The sequence below is a fragment of the Mustela nigripes genome, chromosome 13 (assembly GCF_022355385.1).
Source record: "Mustela nigripes isolate SB6536 chromosome 13, MUSNIG.SB6536, whole genome shotgun sequence".
NCBI classification, from domain to species: Eukaryota; Metazoa; Chordata; class Mammalia; order Carnivora; family Mustelidae; genus Mustela; species Mustela nigripes.
The window spans coordinates 4,566,259-4,586,407 of record NC_081569.1 but is presented as its reverse complement, the minus strand read 5'-3'; the positions used below and the strand labels follow the sequence as shown (position 1 = coordinate 4,586,407).

Sequence of the window (20,149 nt, the reverse complement as noted above, 5' to 3'; positions counted from 1 at the left end):
GTCTGCCTCTCCATCTACTTGTGATTTCTCTCTGTCAAATAAATAAATAAAATAAAAATTTAAAAAAAAAAAACAGGGGTAGCTGGGTGGCTCAGTCAGTTAAGCGTCTGCCTTTGGCTCAGGTCGTGATCCCGGGGTCCTGGGATCGAGCCCCGCCATCGGGCTCCCTGCTCAGTGGAGAGCCTGCTTCCCTCTCTCCCTCTGCCTCTCCCTCCACCCTCCTCTCTCTCTAAGATAAACAAATAAAATGTTTCAAAAATACAAATGAAAATAAAAGCTCTCTTTATGAAAGCAAACAAGTTAAGGGGTAACTCTCAGCCTATACATTCCATAGAAAGTCAAGAGAGGAGGCAGAATTTTGCAGGTACCATCAAAGGACACTCTCATCTGTATCTCAAAGGAGATTTCCAAGGGATCCTGGGCTAGAGTTGGGCCAGTCTAGCAGTGTAAAAGAGGAAGCATACTGTCCAGCACAAACTAGAAATGGGGTGAAGTGTGGGGTGCTTCCTTCCCAGGAGCTTACAGTCTTGAAGAACAGACAGATTGAGCAAGAAATAATTGGGATGAAAAGAATCTGGTAGGAAGGACTAGGACCCAGAGAGATTAATATAAACTGGGTGGATCTGGAAAGGCTTAACGAAGGTTCCCTGCCATTGTTAGAGTGGAAACAGTGTGTCTGGGGAAAATAATTCAGATATTTAGGACAGTTGATTCCAGACTAGACAAAGATATAAAGCTTAAGGCATTACATTTTCCAAATGTGGGACTCTGCCATGCTATTTTCTCTGCTCACTGGGCTGCCAGTCTTCCCAACATATAAGTCTTTTGGACCCCATCCATCACAATGACATGTCTGGTATTTTCTTTCATAGAGAACCTGCTGGTCTGCCTGAAGAAAGCTGCTGCTGCTGCTGCTGCTTCTTCTTCTTTGTTAAGATTTTATTTATTTATTTATTTATTTATTTATTTGACAGAGAGAGACAAAGCAAAAGAGGAAAAACAAGAGGGGGTGGGGATGGGAGAGGAAGAGGCAGGCTTCCCGCCAAGCAGGAGCCTGATGCGGGGCTCAATCCCAGGGTTCTGGGATCATGACCCGAGCTGAAGGCAGCCACTTAACACTTGAGCCCAGGTGCCCAAGGAAGCATCTTCTTATAGAGGTTAAGTCAGACCTACCTGTTTTATTTTATTTTATTTTAAGATTTTATTTATTTATTTGACAGACAGAGGTCACAACTAGGCAGAGAGGCAGGCAGAGAGAGAGAGAGAGAGGAGGAAGCAGGCTCCCTGCTGAGCAGAGAGCCCGATGTGGGGCTCGATCCCAGGACTCTGGGATCATGACCTGAGCTGAAGGCAGAGGCTTTAACCCACTGAGCCACCCAGGTGCCCCAGCTATCTGGTTTTAAATCACATAATCGCTCACTAGCTGCATGATTTTGGGTCATGAGTTAATGCTCTTTTTTTAAAGTTTATTTTTATTTTCTTAAGTAATCCCTTTACCCAGTGTGGGGCTCAAGTTCACAACCCCAAGGTCACGAGTGGTATGTTTTTCTGACTGAGCCAGGCAGTTGTCCCAGGATAACTCATCTTTTAAAAAAATTGTCATATTTGAAAACACATTTGTTTTTTTATTTGTTTGTTTGTTTATTTATCTGAGAGAGAGAGAGAGTATGGGAAGAGGTCAGAGGGAGAGAGAATCTCAGACAGACTCTGTGCGGAGTGTGGAGCCCTTTGTGCGGCTTGATCTCACAACCCTGAGATCATGACTTGAGACAAAATCAAGAGTTGGATGCTTAACCCACTGAGCCACCCAGGCACTCCTAAGTTAACTCTTCTTTTATCCTCAGTTTTCTGGGTGTAAAGTGGGACTAGAAGATCATTTTCATCATTTGAACATTAAATAAGATAGCAGATGTTAATAGAGCTGTCGGATGACGAATGGCAAGTGGACAATGGATGTTAATAATTATCAAGAACAAGAAGTGGGTTCAAACTGATGTCCAAATGCTCAGAAAGTCAATCTGTCATTAGAGCTGAACCCTGGTCAATCACTTTGGTACAAATAAAACATGTCTACCAGCAAAGGCAAAATTGACTCCATTTAAAAACAAAAAACAAAAAACAACTACTGAAAAAACCGTGATCTTACTATTTTCTCCTTGACCTTCCCCATGAAGGAAGTGGTGGGTAGAAGGAGAAGGTTCTTGTACAACCCTGCCAGGAAGGGAAGTGGCCCAGGAATATCAAGGCAAACCAGTGCACAGGCCACCCTGAGAGCTTCATTCTTCCCTGGGGTCACTTCCCAGAAGGACCTATGTGGGTTTGCTGGGAGGACACATCCATCCCAGCCCCCTTTGGGTCAGGTCAGGGGCTAAAGAAATGAGACTCTCCGCCTACCAACCCAATAGCTATGGACATCAGAGAGCCTGGCTTTCATTTTATTTTATTTATCTTTTTTTTTTTTTTTTTTTTTTTAAGAGAGCCTGGCTTTTAAAAAATGCAGCAGCTCTGTGTCACATAGGGTGTTAAGAAGAAATCTCATTCCCCCAAATTAAAAGTTTCTTCTGTGCAGAGAGGTTACCAGAGCCACTCAAGTCTTCTTGGGAGGTTTTTGGGGGAGTTCCCTTAAGAAATCCTGGACAGCTGCAGAGGCAGCCTTCTGAGTTGGTATGTGTGTCTATGCAGTGGGGGTGGGGAGACACCAGTTTTCCTGTTTGGACATTCTGCCTTGGCTCAAAAAAGAAAGGGACCATACTGTTGGTTCTATAGGTTCTTAGAGAGGAGATGGGCTGTTGTCAGTGTGGAGGTCCTGCAGGGGAAGGGCCAAGTTTGGGGACAACCTTAGCCTCTCTCCTCTAACTAGGGCTTCTACCTCCTCCCTCACTGATGCATTGTCTTTGGAGCTTTTGCCTTCTGTAGTTAATAATAGGGACACTGAAGGGACTCCATTTTTAGAAAGGCTCTGTCTCTGCTGTTTTTCTGCGAGGCCCCATTTATTCATGTTCTATATTTCACTTTGCATCTGAATAAACCAAAGAAACTATGTTCCCACTCCAAAGGGGGGATGCAAGAAAGTTCATCGTTTTCTGAGTTTGGTCCTCAGCCCCCAAACGCCTGATCACATCTAAAAAGTACTGGATCCCAAACGTTCCAGGACGTTAGGTTTGAACAAACCCCATCTGATGCCGGCATTGACACCTCTTACCCTCTACGAGTTATGAAATAACACATGTTGTTCACCTGAAACTTGCCTTCGATCAGACCCTACCCTGGATTCCTGAAGGAACACGTACCCTGAACCGCTTTCCAATACTACCTCCTGAACCCAAGCACCGAAGAGGCTCCCTCTCCTTTCCTGACTCAGCCAGGCACTTTATCTGTTACACTTTGTCCCTTACTCTATTCGGTAAATTCTGTTCTCCCTTCCTCCTGGCTTGTGTTTGATTTCTATCCTGCACATAGCCAGAGACCCTCTTGGCTGGTCTGGGTCCTCAGATCTGGCCTGCCTACATCAACCCAATGGTTTCAAGGACCCTTTGGGAATCTGTTGAGGCACTGAATCACCACTGGAAATGTGGTTTGTGTAAATCTGGATTGAATATAATGTTCTCTTAATGTAACCACATTCAAAAATACAATCATTAGCAATCATTTATATATGCACTCAAGTAATAAAAGAACATTTACCTAAAGGCTGCTACGGAGCCTGTCTTCAAGGTGCTGGAGCAGAAGCGCTGCATGATTTGGCCACTCCCTCCTTCATCAGTCTGATCTGACATTCGATGCTAATCCCTCCTCCTGCCATGCCGGCATCTGTAAACACTTGCAGCCCCAAGATATGGCAGAGGGGTTAATGAAGCAAGCTCTGCAGCCAGACCATTCTACCCCTTCCAAACTGTGTGATTCTAGACAAGTCACTTTATTTTTTAAAAATATTTTATTTATTTATTTGTCAGAGAGCGAGAACAAGCAGGGGGAGCAGCAGGCAGAGGGAGAAGCAGACTCCCCACTGAGCAAAGAGCACGATGCGGGGCTCCATCCCAGGACCCCGGGATCATGACCTGAGCAGAAGACCCACGCTTAACCTATGGAGCTCCCCAGGCATCCCGACAAGTCACTTTAATTTACCTCTTTGTACCTCTTTTCCTGTAAATAAGGATTGAGGGATCTAGGGGGTTTTATGGAACTAAAGTGAGCTCAGAATGTAAACCATGAGAACAGTGCCTGCCTGACACTTAATAAATAATGATCATTCTTATCATCAGAACCTCCTTCATCTGGAGACCTGACAATCCTACTTCTTCTTCCAGACCCTGCTGAAGTGTCATCCGCCGTGGGAAGCCTCCGCAGACCTCCCCTGGGCAGAGTTAACACCCGCTCATTAATCCCACTCCTGTATTTTATATGTACTTTTATATGACCTTGATTACATGGAACTTCAGTCGTGTCCAATTTTCTGAATCAAAACAAAGGCTTCAAGGCCTGAGATAATCGGAAAAGAGAATAATCACTGTAGGAGAGAATCTTGCTTCTACAAAAAACACAGACCCTTCACTCCAGAGAACTAGTGGCTCCCAGAGGGGAGGTGGGTGGGGGGTTGGGAGCAATAGGGGAAGGGCTCAAGAGGGCGCTATCCTGATGAGTGCGGGTGACGTAGGGAAGTGGTGAATCACTGTACTGCACGCCTGAAACTAACATCACACTGTATGTTAACTATACTGGAATCTAAAAAAAAAAAAAAAGGAGAGTGAGAAAGAACACGAGAGCAGCTCACGAACGCATCCGAGTGTGTAACTAGTGAACTTGAACCGAGCTGCCTCGGTTCAAGGAGTGTTTTCAGGGTGGAGTACTTCCTGTCTTGGGCCTGCCTATTCCCAATTTGTCAACATCCTGCCTCCCAGCTCGCACCACTCACAGGGCCGCCCAGAGAATGATGCCTGAAACTGGCATTCCCACTCCCCGCGGAGGCCCCAGTCATGGGGAACCCCATTCAGCGCCACAAAAGGCTTCTGGGCCTTCCTTACAGCTGCTCCTTCTCCTTCTAGCATTTTCCAGCTCTCCCTTCTCCCTTTTGCTCAGCAGTTCTTCCTTCAATCTGCCTTCCTTCCTCCATCCCTCCAGCTGTCTCCTCTCTAATCTCATCTCCAGAGATGGATTCCATGATTCCCCCAGGTGGCCGCTCAGCAGCTCAGACTTCCCTTTCCTAACACTGACTACATTTTATGGTAACTATTTCTCTGACTTTTCTGCCAAATCGTAGGTTTCACAAGCCAGGGACTATGCCTGGAAGACTAACCTCAGACTCTGTCCCCACGGGTAGGTGAAGAGCAGTAATTGCTGTTATGAGCAAACATGAATGAATGAATGAATGGGGAATTAATGCTCGGTAGTGGGCACCCACCTGTGTCACATTATCTTCCCAGGGATTTCTGTGCATCATGGGGCTTAAAAAAGAGGAGCAGAAGAAGAGGGAAAAAAGCAGCAGCAGCAGCAGCATCTCTCAAGGAAAGGAAAGAAACTGACGAGGAGAGCAATACTTGAATCGTTTAAAATTTCACACTAGATGGACGCCTGGGTGGCTCAGTCAGTTAAGCACGGCCTTTGGCTCAGGTCATGATTCCAGGGTCCTGGGATTGAGGCCCTCATTGGGCTCCCTGCTCAGTGGGAAGCCTGCTTCTCCCTCTGCCTGCCTTTCTCTCTTTGTGCCAAATAAATAAATAAAATCTTTAAAAAAATAATCAATAAAATTTCACATTAGAGATTCTCAGCATCTGAGAGTTTTCTCCCACTCCCCTCAAAATCCAGCCCTTCCCACCTGAACATGTTTTAAAAGGAAGAAAGAGAGAAGGAAAAATAGAGAAAATACTTTAATGTTAGAATGTTAAGTATGGTTTTCTCTAAACCTGTGTTGACTGACACAAAGACCACTAGCCCCAGAGGACACCGACAATTAGGAAGGAGGCTAGTTCAGACTGAGATGTACTGCAAGTACAAGACATGTTGCAGGGGCCCCTGGGTGGCTCAGATCTCATGATCTCAAGGTCCTGGGATCAAGTCCCACATCAGACTCCCAACTCAGTGGGGAGTCTGCTTCTTCTTCTCCCTCTGCCCCTTCCCCTGCTTGTGCTCTCTCTGTCTCTCTCTCAAATGAATAAATAAAATCTTTAAAAAAAAAAAAGTCATATTCTAGATCTTGAAGACTTAGCATGAAAAAGGAATTTAAACTATTGGCTGTTTGATTACAATGTGAAATGATAATTCTTCTTCTTCTTCTTCTAATGAAGTAGGCTCCATATCCACATGGGGCTTGAACTCAGGACCCTGAGATCAAGAGTCACGTGCTCCACTGACTGAGCCAGCTGGGCGCTAGTAATTCTGATATATTCTGATATATTCAGATATATTCTGATATATTCAGTTAAGTGAAGTGAAGTTTGATTTCACTTGTTGCTTTTCACTTGTTTTTAATAGGCCACTAGGTGACTTAAAATGGCCTTCATGGGTATGTAGAGGTTAGTTTTCAAGTGAGGTCAGGTGACTACCTCCTTTCTGCTCAGAGCTGCTTTTTCTGTCCTTTCCTGGTCTGCTACATGCCCTTGAACCCTGGCATTTTCTCCACTGCTTTTGGTGTGACCTCTGGAGCTGGGACATTGGTGTGGCAATAGGGTCTGCTGCCTGCGTCCTGACCTTGGGTCCTGTTTGCCTAGTTACCACAGCTCTCAGTTTCTGTCTCAGGCCCTGGCCTGTGACCTGACCATAACACTACACAGTTCCCTTTGGGCTATGGTTTGGTTTTGGTTTTCTCTGTGTTCCCTGCACGTGGGATTTGGCAAAAAGAAATGAGATCTGTTATTTAGGCAGTTATTTTTGAAATCACCTACCAGAAAATATTGATGGGCAGCTGGGTGGCTCAGTTGGTTAAAGGTCTGTCTTCATTTAGCTGAGGTCATGATCCCTGGGTACCTGGGATCGAGCCCCACATCGTTGTCATAGGCCTCGTCTGCCTTTCCCTCTCCCTCTGTCAGTCCCCCTGCATATGCTCTCTCTCTCTCACTCTCTGACAAATAAATGAGTAAAATCTTAAAAAAAGAGAAAATATTGATAGATGAAGAATACATCATAAAATGCCTCAAGTCCATCGCTGCAGAAAACAACTTGCGAACCTATGCAGATTTCCCTCCTCTTCTCTTGAATTAAGGGAAGATTGATCCTCCCAGAAAGCAACCATTTGGGTAGAGGGTTGGGTGAATCAGGTAGCCACACACCTGCCCTGGGTCTTCAGCTTTAACTCTCTTGGCCATGTCCAATCAGTTCTCTTGCTGCAGAAAGGTTAACTCAGTCCTCTGGCTCAATCTTTTTCTATGTCAAGTTAGGCTTCCTCAGCGAGGCCAACTTTAAAAGTCCATATGCTTATTCATGTGAGTGGGAAGGAGAATAACTCTAAATAAACACAAGATCTTCAGCACACACATGTCTTCCAAGTCTTTCTTCCTTTCCTGGGTGCCAAGAGAAGTACCCCTCCTTCCTTTCAGTAGTGTCAACATTTCCGCCTGTCTGTGGGATAGGGCTTGGAAGTACTGGGGCTTTGGAGTGATGTGACCTGGTTTTAAATCCTGGCTCCATCACATAATAGCAGTGTGATTTGGGGCAAGTAACTTTTCTGAGCCTCAGTTTTCTCCTCTGCATATTGGGGACGACAGAGTCTTCTGGAAAACACCTGGCCCAGAGCAGCTGTTTATTACCATATGCTTGCGTCATACCCCACTGAACTGGGGCTTCACTCCTCCCTTTCCTGCCAGTATCTACAACCGTTGGCTTTGCCTTAAAAAATACTGCATATACATCTGTGTACACATAGGTACCTCTCCTGACTTTTAGAAAGAAAAATAAGCCCCACTTGACTCTTTGGTTAATGTCTGACTTTCCCCTTCATTGCATAGTCAGATCTCAGATTACGGGTAGTTTACTGCTGCCCCGCTCTTTCCTTCCTTTCTTCCCAGCCATGTGTCTGTCATCCGCTCTGACACTCACTAGAGTGATTCTCAAGGTACCGTTTTAGCAGTGACCAGTGGGTTGGCCAATCCAGCGGTTTCCTGCAGTTCCCATTCCTCCTGACTTCACTCAGCGCTCACCGCTCATTCTTTGGATGCTCTTCTCCTCCTGCGATGACCACCAGAAGTTCCCCAGCCAGGCGGAGGATCCGTGACCTTATAAACTCATCCCGAGTGATCCCTGGGCATTTCCTCCCTTCCTCTACTCTCTGGCCAGCCCCCCTTTAAAATGCTCAGCCAGCTGGCCACTTGTTCCCTCTCCTCAGACCTCCCACCAGCCCCTGCTCGCCGCCCCTCCCCCATGGGTGGCATTCCTTCTCGGTGGCCTGTGGTTACTTCGGAGCCCAGAGCCCAGAGCCTGCACCTGCAGCCACACCACAGTCGACTCCTCCCCTCCAGCTCACAAGCGGAAGTGGCTTCCCAGCTAAAGCCGGACCCTCCACCTCTGCCCTAGAGCCCTCCCGTCTGCCTTCTGGGCTGCTTTAGGGGAAAAAAACCGATCATCAGCGATTTGCCTTCAGCTTCTCCCACTCCGCGGCGTCCTCCCCATAGCATAGCATTTAGGATCTCACCCATCTTTAAAAAAATTTTTTTTTCCCCTCGCCCTCACTTCCCCCTCTAGTTACTGCCTATCTCCCCTCCTCCGTTTTAGCCCAAACTCTTGAAATCAAGCCTGCGCTCTCTGCTTCCTCCTTTTGCTCTCCATTCTGGTTTCTGCCTTAAGGCTCTGCCAAGGGCTCCCTCCATGCCTTGAATTCTAAGTGTTTTATTGGGATGTGGATTCCCTTAACAATGAGGGTGATGATAGAATGGTCTCTGTGAGACACCTGCAGAGGGCCTATGGCTTCTGCAAATTAGCCAAGGTCACCTGGCAGCGGTTTTGGAAGCAGGCAGTTCGGCTCAGAGTCTGAGCTCTTGCCACACTGTACTCTACTCCATGCTTGAAACCGGACGGCCTGTGTGCCTAGCAGTCAACACGGTGCCTTGCGCCCAGTTGGAGACAGATCAGCATGTCTGAGTGAATAAACACATTCTACCATCACGGCTCAGAGTCTTTGTCTCTTGTTCTTAGAACAGCCCACTGATCACAGGTTCTTAAAAAGTGCAGGGGCTGGGACGCCTAGCTGACTTGCCTAGCATGGGACTCCTGATCTCAGGATTGCGAGTTAGAGCCCCACATTGGGTGTTGAGATGATTTAAATAAAACAAAACAGGGGTGCCTGGGTGGCTCAGTGGGTTAAAGCATCTGCCTTCGGCTCAGGTCATGATTCCAAGGTCCTGGGATCAAGCCCTGCAGCGGGCTCTCTGCTCAGCGGGGAGCCTGCTTCCCTCTCTCTCTCTCTCTCTCTCTGCCTGCCTCTCTGCCTACTTGTGTCTACTACTACTGTCTGTCCAATGGATAAATGAAAAATCTTAAAAAATAAAATAAAATAAGATAAAACAAAACAAAAAAAAGCCTTAAAAAAAAGGTGCAGAGGCTGATGTTTACGTCTATTTTTCTGAAAAAAGACCCAGTTCTCATGACTTTTTCAAAGAAGTCTGACTCCCCACCCCCAAAGTTGATAACTTCTGGATTCATTCATTCCTCTGTCTTCTGTCTTATTTTCCCCAACCCCCCCTTACATCCCGTACTCTGATGTTAGATGGCTAGATTGTCGATGTTTTATTTTAATTCTGTCGCTGATAAAAAAAAAAAAAAACCTTCCCTGTACCCAAAGTGGCCTTGAGTGCCTCCTCAGCTGGCTGCCTCCAAGATATAAACCAGATACTTCAGCCCAATGGCTAAGTCTTTAAGTAATCAAGCCCCAGAGCATGTTACAAGTATGAGCCTCCGTTTTTCTCCGACCTGAGTCTTCTAGTCTTCTGTTCTGGCCAAACTGAAGTGTTGTACCTTAAAAACTTATTCTGACCCACCTTTCAGGAGTGAGTTCAACAGTGATGTGCTACATTCCTGATCTAAGCCAGGACTTTGCCTGGGGCTAAGAGTGTGAGGACGACTACCACACACAGTCCTTTCTTTTGAGAACCTATCCGGTTTGGGAGACATATGTGAAAACAAAATCCCCAAAGTATGGGGCAACAAACTTGTGGGAGTTCTTCCTGCTCAGAGGTGGGGTGGAGCTGACCTAAATTTAGGAGACTTTCTCTAAGCTAGACATGTCTGTATTCTTTACGTGTTTCTTTTATGACAAGCATGCCTTAGTTTTGTAACCAGAAAAAAGGTCTTATTGGGTAAAGACTGTGATTAATTCAATTCTGAGCACCTGATTGCCAAGGGGGGAAAACCCATAACTGTCCCAGAATTAGTAAAATTAGGGGCGTCTGGCTGGTTGGGTTGGTGAAGCATGTGACTCTTGATCTTGGGATTGTGAGTTCGAGTCCTGTGTTGGAGGTAGAGATGACTTAAATACATTAATAAAAATTTTAAAAAAAGGATTAGTGAAATTAATGAGGAAAGAGGACAATCAATCAATGGAAAAATGGGTAAAAGCTAAGAATTTCCCAGATGAAACATTTATGGTCAATAAGTATAGGAGGACCTGTTCAATCTCATGAATCATCAGGAAATACAAATTGAGACCACAATGAGATTTCATTTGATACCCATGTTAAAAGTGGTGAAAATTAAGAAATCTGACAATCCCAAGTGCAGGAGAGGATGTGGAGCAGTAGGGCCCCATATACAATGTTGCTGAAACTGTGAATTGGTAAAAAGCACTTTGGTAAACAGTCGGGAATTATCTCATAGAGCTGAAAGTCGGCGTAGCCTTTGACCCAGCATCTCTGCTCCTGTATTAATACACAGGAGAAATTCTTACACTTGTGCACCAGTGGCCTTTACACGAATTTTCTTAGCAGCACTTTTGCAACAGCAAAAACCTGCAACAGCCCAAACGCTCATTATCAGCACATTGGCTGTATTAGTTTGAGCTCCTCAAAAGCAGAGACTGGGTCAAGGACTTGGGTGCAGGCTGTTTATTCGGGATGTGATCTCAGGCAGCGGGAGTGAAGGACAGGAGGATGAGGCAGAGGAGGAAGAAGAGCTGACTCAGAGCATGTGGTTCCACAGACGCCTCTAGGAAGCATACAAAGTGCCTTCCAGAACTGCCCTCTGAAGGATGGGAGCCTGGGGCTTTTATCCCTTGGCATGAATCCCACATTAGTTGAGGGTTAACTCTCCTTACTATCAGGCTGTGCCTGAGGGGATGCTGAGAAGCTCTCCTAGCAGAAAGGGCCTGGGCCTGAAACTGGAGAAACCCAAGCCTAACAGTAGGAATTCCTAACAGTAGGAATTGTCAGTGTTTGGGAGCTCCCAGGAAACTGGCCACGATGTATTTGGCTAAAATCAGAGGTGAGCCAAGGGGAAAATACAGTGTACTAAGGGCCTCTGCTGCAAGGGGCAAAGTAGTATTAGTGTAACCACATTCTAGAATAACCTGTAACAGCCACAGTAAATAAACTAAGCTACTCACAGCATGCCCGAGATAAATCTTAGCAATATCACATGGAAAGTGAAAAAGAAGTCCCAGGACAGGGGCACCTGGGTGACTCAGCCGGTTAAGCATCTGCCTTTGGCTTGGGTCATGGTCCCAGCTTCCTGGGATTGAGTCCTGTGTTGGGCTCCCTGCTCAGCAGGGGGGCCTGCTTCTCTCTCGGCTCCTCCCCCTGCTTGTGCTCTCACTCCCTCTGTCAAATAAATAAATAAAATCTTAAAAAAAAAAAAAAAGAAAGAAGTCCCAGGATATTATGTAGGGAATGATGCTCTTTAATAAAGAAAGCAACTAAAATACATGTGTTGGGACTATGTTTGTAGGCTCACATACACAAATATATACTTACATGTATATGCAAATACATAGACATACACACAGTTCTAGAAATTAAACTTTTCTGTTTACTTGAATTCTAAGGGGAAAAAAACTCTACAGGAATATTAAAAGAACATATAAGGAAATTCTGAAAATTAATGAGAAAAAGATAAAAAACTAATAGAAAATGGGCAAAAAGATATGAACAGATATTTCACAAGAGGAAATGTATATAGTTAGTAAAGATACATAAACACATTCAATCTCAACTTTTTTTTTTTAAAGATTTTATTTATTTATTTGACAGAGAGAAATCACAAGTAGATGGAGAGGCAGGCAGAGAGAGAGAGAGAGGGAAGCAGGCTCCCTGCTGAGCAGAGAGCCCGATGCGGGACTCGATCTCAGGACCCCGAGATCATGACCTGAGCCGAAGGCAGCGGCTTAACCCACTGAGCCACCCAGGCGCCCCTCAACTTTTTTTTTTTTTAAAAAAGCAAGACTTTTAAACTTTTATAAAGCTAGGGTCATTTTTTAAATTGAAGTACAGTTGACACACTGAATATTACATTTGGTTTCAGGTGTACAACACGTGATTTGACAAGTCTGTTCCTTATGCTTGGCTCACCACGCAAGTGTTGTTACCATCTGTCACCACATAAAGGCCACTACCATACTATTGACTGACTACATTCCCTACCCTGTACCTTTCATCCTTGTGACTTATTTATCCCAGAACGGGAAGCCCGTGTCTTCTATTCCTTTCATCCGTTTTGTCCTCCCCCCACCCCCTCCCTGCGGGCAACCTTCCATTCTCTGTATTTACCGGTCTGTTTCTGCTTTTTGTTTGTTCATTTGTTTTGTTTTGTTTTTTCCTTTTAGATTGCACATATCCATGAAATCAAAGCTAGGGCAATTTAAAAAATTGATTAAAAAAAATATTTTCTTGGGGCGCCTGGGTAGCTCAGTGGGTTGAGCCTCTGCCTTCGGCTCAGGTCATGATCTCAGGGTCCTGGGATCAAGCCCCGCATGGGCTCTCTGCTCAGCGGGGAGCCTGCTTCCCCCCTCTCTCTCTGCCTGCCTCTCTGCCTACTTGTGAGCTCTTTCTCTGTCAAATAAATAAACTCTTAAAAATTTTTTTTTCTAGCTAAAAATATTTTTAGAAGCCAGAAAATGATAAACACAAGATTAAGCATTGGGGGTCGGGGTGTGGGGGATATATGTCAGTTGTCAATACAAGTTTTTAGGCTGGATGATTAGTAATACAAGAGAGACACACGTGAACCAATGAACATAGGATTCTGACCCATGGATTATATTTTAAGATATTATTTATATGGGGGGGGGCAGAGGGAAAGGGAGAGAGAAGCAGGCTCTCCCCTGAGCAGAGAGCTGGATTCCAGGCTCCATCCCAGGACGCCAAGATTATGACCTGAGCTGAAGGCAGAGGCTCAACCCACTGAGCCACCCAGGTGTCCCAAACCCATTTCTGTACATCTTGAGATCCAGAAAATAAGATTATACAGTGTGATAAATGTATTCATAGGTACCTATAAGATACACTGGTAACATGAAGGAGGGAGCTGGGAGATGCTCCTTCCCACTTGGGAAAGCCAGGGGAGCTTGACCAAAGAGGTGATAGCTAAGAGGTTTAGAAGAATAAAGAGGAAATTGCCAAATTCTGGGGAAGGGGGAGGGCATGGGAAGGCCCTTGCAGTGGTAAGGCAGCATGAACAAGCATACCAGTACGGGCAGAAGAGGAGAGTGGGAGAGGTAGAGGCACGTGATGGACAGAGAAGATAAGAAAAGATCCATGGTGAGGAGCTTAGACAGTATTCCACACTGTGGGCAAATAAGAGCTTTGGAGGATTTTAAGCAGGGTACTGACATGATTCATTTCAGGAAGCTCCTCCCCACAGAGAGCAGAACTGGCTGGGGTGCTGGAGGGAGGAAGGTATTATGATCTTTGTCCAGGTGAGAGATACACACAGCCTAATTTATTCAGGAGCTCAGATGTGTGTTGGGGGGGAGGGGGCTGTGTGGTTTAAATTGAGAGGTTTTTAAGATATAGAAAGGGCAGAATTTTATTTCCCTGCTCTCCCCCATTTTTTCTTTATAACACTTATCATTCCTTGATATATTTGCTTATCTATGGTCTGTCTCCCCCCACCGGGAAGTAACCTGCAGGACGGCAAGAATGTTAATTTTGTTCTCTCCTCAATCCCCAGGGCCTAACAGTTCCTGGAACATGATAGGTACTAAGCAATTATTTGTTGAACGCATGCAGTTTAGTGAGGAAGGAGAAATATAGGGTAATAGCCAATAGGGGAAGAATTTCCAGAGCTCTAGTCTAATTTAGTTCCTGTATCTCCTATTAATCTCTTTCAGAGCTCCGTCTCCAGCTAAGTATTTGGCCAAAAAATAAAATACACCTGCTTCTGCCTCTCATCCTTGTCTCAGTCTGAGTTGATGATCTTTTCTGTTCCCTCCACCTACCTTACCTACTCTCCAGCTACCTTCACTTATTCTCTCTGGAACCCTGGTTTCTGGATTCCCTGAAGCTCCTTGGCCATACTCTTAGACAGTTCTCGCATTGTTCTATGACCACACACCTGCTAGATATTTTGCCTTTGTCTTTCCAGATCTACCCTCTGTCCTTTTCCAGCAGCTGGCCTTGAAGGACACTGTCATCTCGGCTTAGTTCCCCTGGGCTTCTTCTTGGGTTCAGCCAGTGGGGGAGTTTCCACAGGAGACCTGAGGGCAGGAGAGAGAGGTAGGGTTGATTTTCTGCAAGTACCTAGGGGCTCTCTCTTTCCTGAAGCTATTGTTCTCACTTAGCCTATGGCTGATAATGGCTTCTCAGCAGATGTGAGCCCTAGGGTGCTTCACTATCCCTTGTTGGTTTCCCCCAGCCCTGCTGGCCTCTTTGTACACTATCCCTTCTTCAACTCTCTTCAGTTACACATTTTGAGCAGGCCATCTGTTTCCTGCTGATCTTGACTGATACAAAAGCAAAAATACAGAATTGTATCTTTTTTGAAAAGTTGAGCTATGATTCACAAAATTCACCCTTTTAAAGTATACAGTTCAGTTTCAGGCTCTAAGTGTAGTAGAACAAATTGTATCTTTTTCCAAATAATCTGTAATCAGATGTTTTCCAAGTTACTCCTTTCTGTTTACTCAGTGGTAAGTTACACAATGTTACATACCATAAGTTGCTCCAACTTTCATGACCGCAAATAAGGGTATAGTAAATATTGTACATGTGGCCATTCTCTTGGGGGGAGGGTTATCTCCCAAAGAAAATTTCCAGGAGTGGTATTGATGAGTCAAAAGGGCCCCATCTCTTTTAAGGCTCTTCAGAAGTATGATTAATCGTTTCTTAAAGGGATGATACCAATTCACATCGCCACAGTTTTCTCTGAATGTCCCAATTACATCATCTCAGTAGCACTGGAAAGTGTATAAGGTATGTGTATTTTGCTAGTGCAGTATGCAATGTTACCATTTGAAGTTCTTTGATAGCCATACCAACCCTAAGTCATTTAAAGCCATGTTTAGCTAAATGGGAACGGAGGGACAGTGACTTTGAGGGGATTATAAAATGGATAAATATAGAAGAAGAAGGTTAAAATATATGCACAAAGAGTTGGCCATACTGGTCTATGAGCATTAATGGCTCTCTTTTAATGGACTCTCTGGAATCAACACTTTTTATTCCCTCCAATTAAACATATTGACTATACTATACTACCCATGACCTACTGAATGCTTTCATCTCTGGAATTCCTACACACTTCTTCCTACCAATTGAGTTAAATGCCTAACAAGAGTCTATTGTGTTGGGTCCCAAACTTCCTTATGACAGTTGTATGCCAGAGTGTAATTAATTTAAGTTACACAAACTGATGAAACATAAGCATGAAAAGAAAGAGTTGTTTCTATGAAATGTCAGTTGAATGCTCTGGAAGTATTAGCTAACAACCAGTTGAAAATTACTGTCAAACCAGATGTGGGTGAGACAATTACAAAGGATTTTTTTTTTTTTTTTTTTAAAGAATCAGCCTTCATGTATACTGCTTTGCAAGAAGTTTTAAGTCCTTAGACAACTTTAGAAACAAATTGCAAAGCACAGAAAATACACTGTGGATGGATTTATGTAAGAAAGGGCCCAAGAACACTCTAATCGGCACTCTTGCTCAAAGAAAAATTTTGGCCTCACATCAGAAGAATGGCAAATAGGTGTTCTTTATAGGTTTTAAGGGACAATGAGATGGAAAGGTATGTATTTGCCATTTTTTATAATTCACTGCATTAATATACTCTTCTGCTCAACTGCCTAACTATTGGGTCAGATCCAATTTGTTTGGGTGGGAATAGATCCTATTCCCTATTTTTTTTTTAATAGGAGGGCAGGTAGGAGAGAATTTGTCTTGGACTCACCTAACTGGTGAATTCAGATCTGCCTGCCCTCAGAGTGCAATCTTCTCTATCAGAACACAGTGAAAGTTGCTAGGCCCCTGCAAGGGGGAAGTTGGAGTTTTGGAGGAGATAATTTAAATTCAGGGAACACTAAAAAGCCTACCAGTCATCAGCCAGGCCACATTCTTGAGTTCAGCTCAACTGGTGATAGAGTTTAGTTTCATTTTCTCATTGGTTCTAGACTTAGAAGAAAGGGATGATACTTACTGTCACTATCATATTCCAACAGTGGTGGGTAAGATAGCCTCCGCATACTGTCACAATCAAGATACATTACTTTCCTTTTTATTTTAGTTCATGATTCTGTTCATTCAAATGACAAGTTGTCTCTGGTTTACAGGTGGTAATCCGGCCTTGTCTGAAATTCCTAGGACCTGAGCTGAAGGCAGTCTGCCTCTCAAGCTAAACAAAGAAGAAAACGTTTATGGTTCCTGAGAAACACTGATATCAGGAAATATTTGCTTAGAAGGGAAGAGGAACCCAACCTGGCTTGTGTCAACCCTTCTCTCCCTGCCCACTCCATATCCTGAGAAAGTCTTGACTGTCCTGTTGATTTCTGGGGCATGTAGATATGGCAAACTTAAGGTCACAAACTATATGGCTATTTAAATAAGAACTGTAAACATGGCAGGGAATACTCTTGCCTCTCTTCGATGTCCTTTGAGGCATTTTGTAACTCTATACTGGCTCATAAAATCAATGTAGCAGATCCTGACCAGTGTTGGGAAAGAAATAAAAATAATCAAGCTGAAAGGATCAGCGAGCAGTATGTAAGAGTAATACTTCATGAAACTTCTGTCTCAGAGGAGTATTTATGTACATGCATGTGTATATTCTGGGTTGAGATGTGCAATAGATTTTGTAAAGGGGGTCACAGTCAAAAAAGTTTGCCAAGAATATTATTCAGCAATTAAAAAAAAAAAAAGAAGGAAATCCTGCCATTTTTGACAACATAGATGGATCTTGAGGGCATTATGCTACATGAAATTAGTCAGACAGAGAAAGACAAATATTGTATGACCTCACTCATCTGTGGAATCTAAAAAAAGCCAAACTCATAGAAAGTTGTAAAAAAAAAACAACAAAACACAAAACACTGGTTTAAGGTGCACATTTCTTCTTTCTCTCATCCCCACTCTTTGCTAATCGGTTCTTTCTGAAACTCTGGTGCCTTGTGAATCAAAATTGTAGTAATTAACAGGTAGAGAAGCAGGGGCCAATTCTCATTCTGTAGAGTTAGAGTGCAAAACCTGTTGCCCCTACCTCACTGCTCTGATTCAATCAAAAATCCAAATATCATTAAGTTAGAAGGGCTGAGATCCAGAACCTCGTTAAGGAAGAGTTTACAGGAAAATTTACTTTGAAATTTATCACCTGCACAGTTCAAGCTCCAAGGGTTCTTCTCAACCGCAAATTACAAAGGGTTTAGCTTGGCATTCAGGACCATGGCCCCATCTTATTTTTCCAGACTGAGTCTCCTGCTTTTCACCTCAAATCCTATACTTCAATCAAACTGACCGCTGGTGTTCTGTGAACACTCCATTCATTTTTTATTTTGTGTCCTTGATTGTAGGGTTCCTCCAGCTGAGGGCTGCCTCCCCAGTTAGCCCATCCCTGCTGACCTAAGTCCCTTTCACCTTTCAAAGACCCATTCGCAATTTCCTTTCTTCCTTTTTTAAAAAGATTTAATTTATTTATTTGACAGAGAGAGATCACAAGTAGACAGAGAGGCAGGCAGAGAGAGAGAGAGAGAGAGAGAGAGAGGGAAGCAGGCTCCCTGCTGAGCAGAGAGCCAGATGTGGGACTCGATCCCAGGGACCTGAGATCATGACCTGAGCCAAAGGCAGAGGCTTAACCCACTGAGCCACCCAGGTGCCCCTCTTTCTGATTTTTTAAAGGAGGCTCCATGCCCAACGTGGGGCTTCAACTCAAGACACTGAGATTGGGAATCCCATGCTCTGTCAACTGAGCCAGCCAGGTGCCCCTCCTCTCTTAATTCTTAATATCTCTTTTCAACTCCATAAAGATCTCTTTAAAAATACCCTTCTTAAAAAATACTTTAAAATGTAATTTATTCCTGAGTTAAAGAGAAATATTAATGTACTGTGAAAATAAGAAGATGAAGAAGTCACAGAAGGAAATAAAAATCCAATTTATCTAGGAATGATATCTATGTGTGATATGCATAGTATATTTATATATTACAAGCTAGTATTATAACATCTTACAATGTACTTTTCAATTACAAATATTTCCCATGTCATTAATCTTTTCCTTCAACACGATTTTTAACGGTTACAGATAAACTAGAAATTATTTAACAATCATAACATTGGATACTTTGTTTTCACATATGGTGGTATATTTGGGGGCATATAAATGGGGAAGTATCCAGGGTACAACGACAAATTTCCTGAAATAGCACAATAGAATTTTGGGAATAGAAAATTGGGGCCAATAGGACAATTAAGAGAAATGTAAGTTTCCCTGTGAATCTTTGGAAATACTGGCAGGTATGCTGGCTTTCCCCACTCTAAGCAAAATAGTGGTTTGAGCCAATTGCACTTAAGTTTTAAAGGACAGTAACTCCAGAAGGCCTACGGATGACTTTGGGTTGATCTAGGCAAGCTGATTCAGGGAAACATGGAGGACCAGTATGTATGCCTCCCCATCTCAAAGTATTTCCATCTTTACGCATCCTTTAATTCTTGTAGGAAGAGCTGAGTCTCTTCTCTGATTTCTTCCTCCCCCTCCACCAGCCCTATCTAATCATTGTCCTTTTCTGAGATCTTGCACCATTAATTATTGCATATTTCATTCTCCCGTCTCAGCTCCTTTATTGGAGAGCTCCACCTCATACTGGGGTGCGGGCGTGGGGGATAAAGAAATCACTTCTCTCCTTTGCTCTTACTAGCCCTCCAGCTACAGGCCCGTCCGGCTCACGGCCAAACTTCTGAAAAGATCAGCCTCTAATGCTTTCACTGCTTCACGCACTTCTCATCCAAGGGCTCAACTCAGCTCACTGCCTGGCGCACCGCGGGCCCTGGCTCAAAGTTAGTTCCTCCCCTCTTGCAAACTGGCATCTCTTTCCTGGTTCTTCAGAAGGAATTTCTCCGTGGTCAGCAGTGGGTGTCCACTGTCAGACGCCAGGCCCTCGCCTCTGCGCTCCCACACCCTGACCTGGCACCTTAAGGCCGCCTGCTTCCAGGTGCACTGGGTTCTTGGAAGGTCCTGCTGGTCGCCCTCCTGGCCTTCTGCCCGCCTCTCTGCGTTCTCACCTTGCACGGTCAGAGCTCCCCCGTCACTCGAGAGCTCTCCCCGGCTACGCCCCGGGAGGCCCCGGCTCTCGGTGGTCAACTCTGCTCACTGTGGGTCTCTCGGTTCTCCCAGAGGCGACGCGTCAGAGTGCCCCCCGCCTCCAAGCCTGCGAGCAAGTCCCCAAGGCCGGCAATGACCAAACACTGACGGCGCACCCACCGAGCGCCGGGCCCGCGCCACCTCGGCTTCCTTCCACCTGGCAGCCTCTCGCTAGGCCCCACTACGTGCCCATCTAAGTGACGAGCTCGCCGTCCCGGCTCCCGAGGCGCCCGCCGTCCGCTGGGACGAGTCGGCCGGGAGGCAGCTCGGGTCCCTCTAGCGGGAGACGGCGGCCCCTGCCCGAGGCCCCCGCCCGGGAGGCGCGGCGGAGGACCCGCGGCCCAGGGCGCAGGGAGCGGCCGCCCGGCCGGAGCCGCGGCGCCCGGGTGTTCCGCGGGGCGGGCGGGGCGGGGGCTGGGCCCGGCCCGGGCGCGCGGGGTCGGGGGTCCAGCCCTG

General features: G+C 45.1%; 1 long non-coding RNA gene across 1 annotated transcript; it reads right to left on the bottom strand.

Moving 5' to 3' along the window:
• Positions 1-11,808: 11,808 nt before the first annotated feature.
• LOC132029065 (uncharacterized) lies at positions 11,809-19,733 on the bottom strand. The gene is made up of 3 exons (XR_009407681.1): positions 19,615-19,733; positions 16,544-16,738; positions 11,809-14,608 (listed from the first exon to the last, which is right to left on the bottom strand). It is a non-coding gene; the product is annotated as an uncharacterized LOC132029065 (long non-coding RNA).
• Between the last annotated feature and the right edge of the window lie 416 nt (positions 19,734-20,149).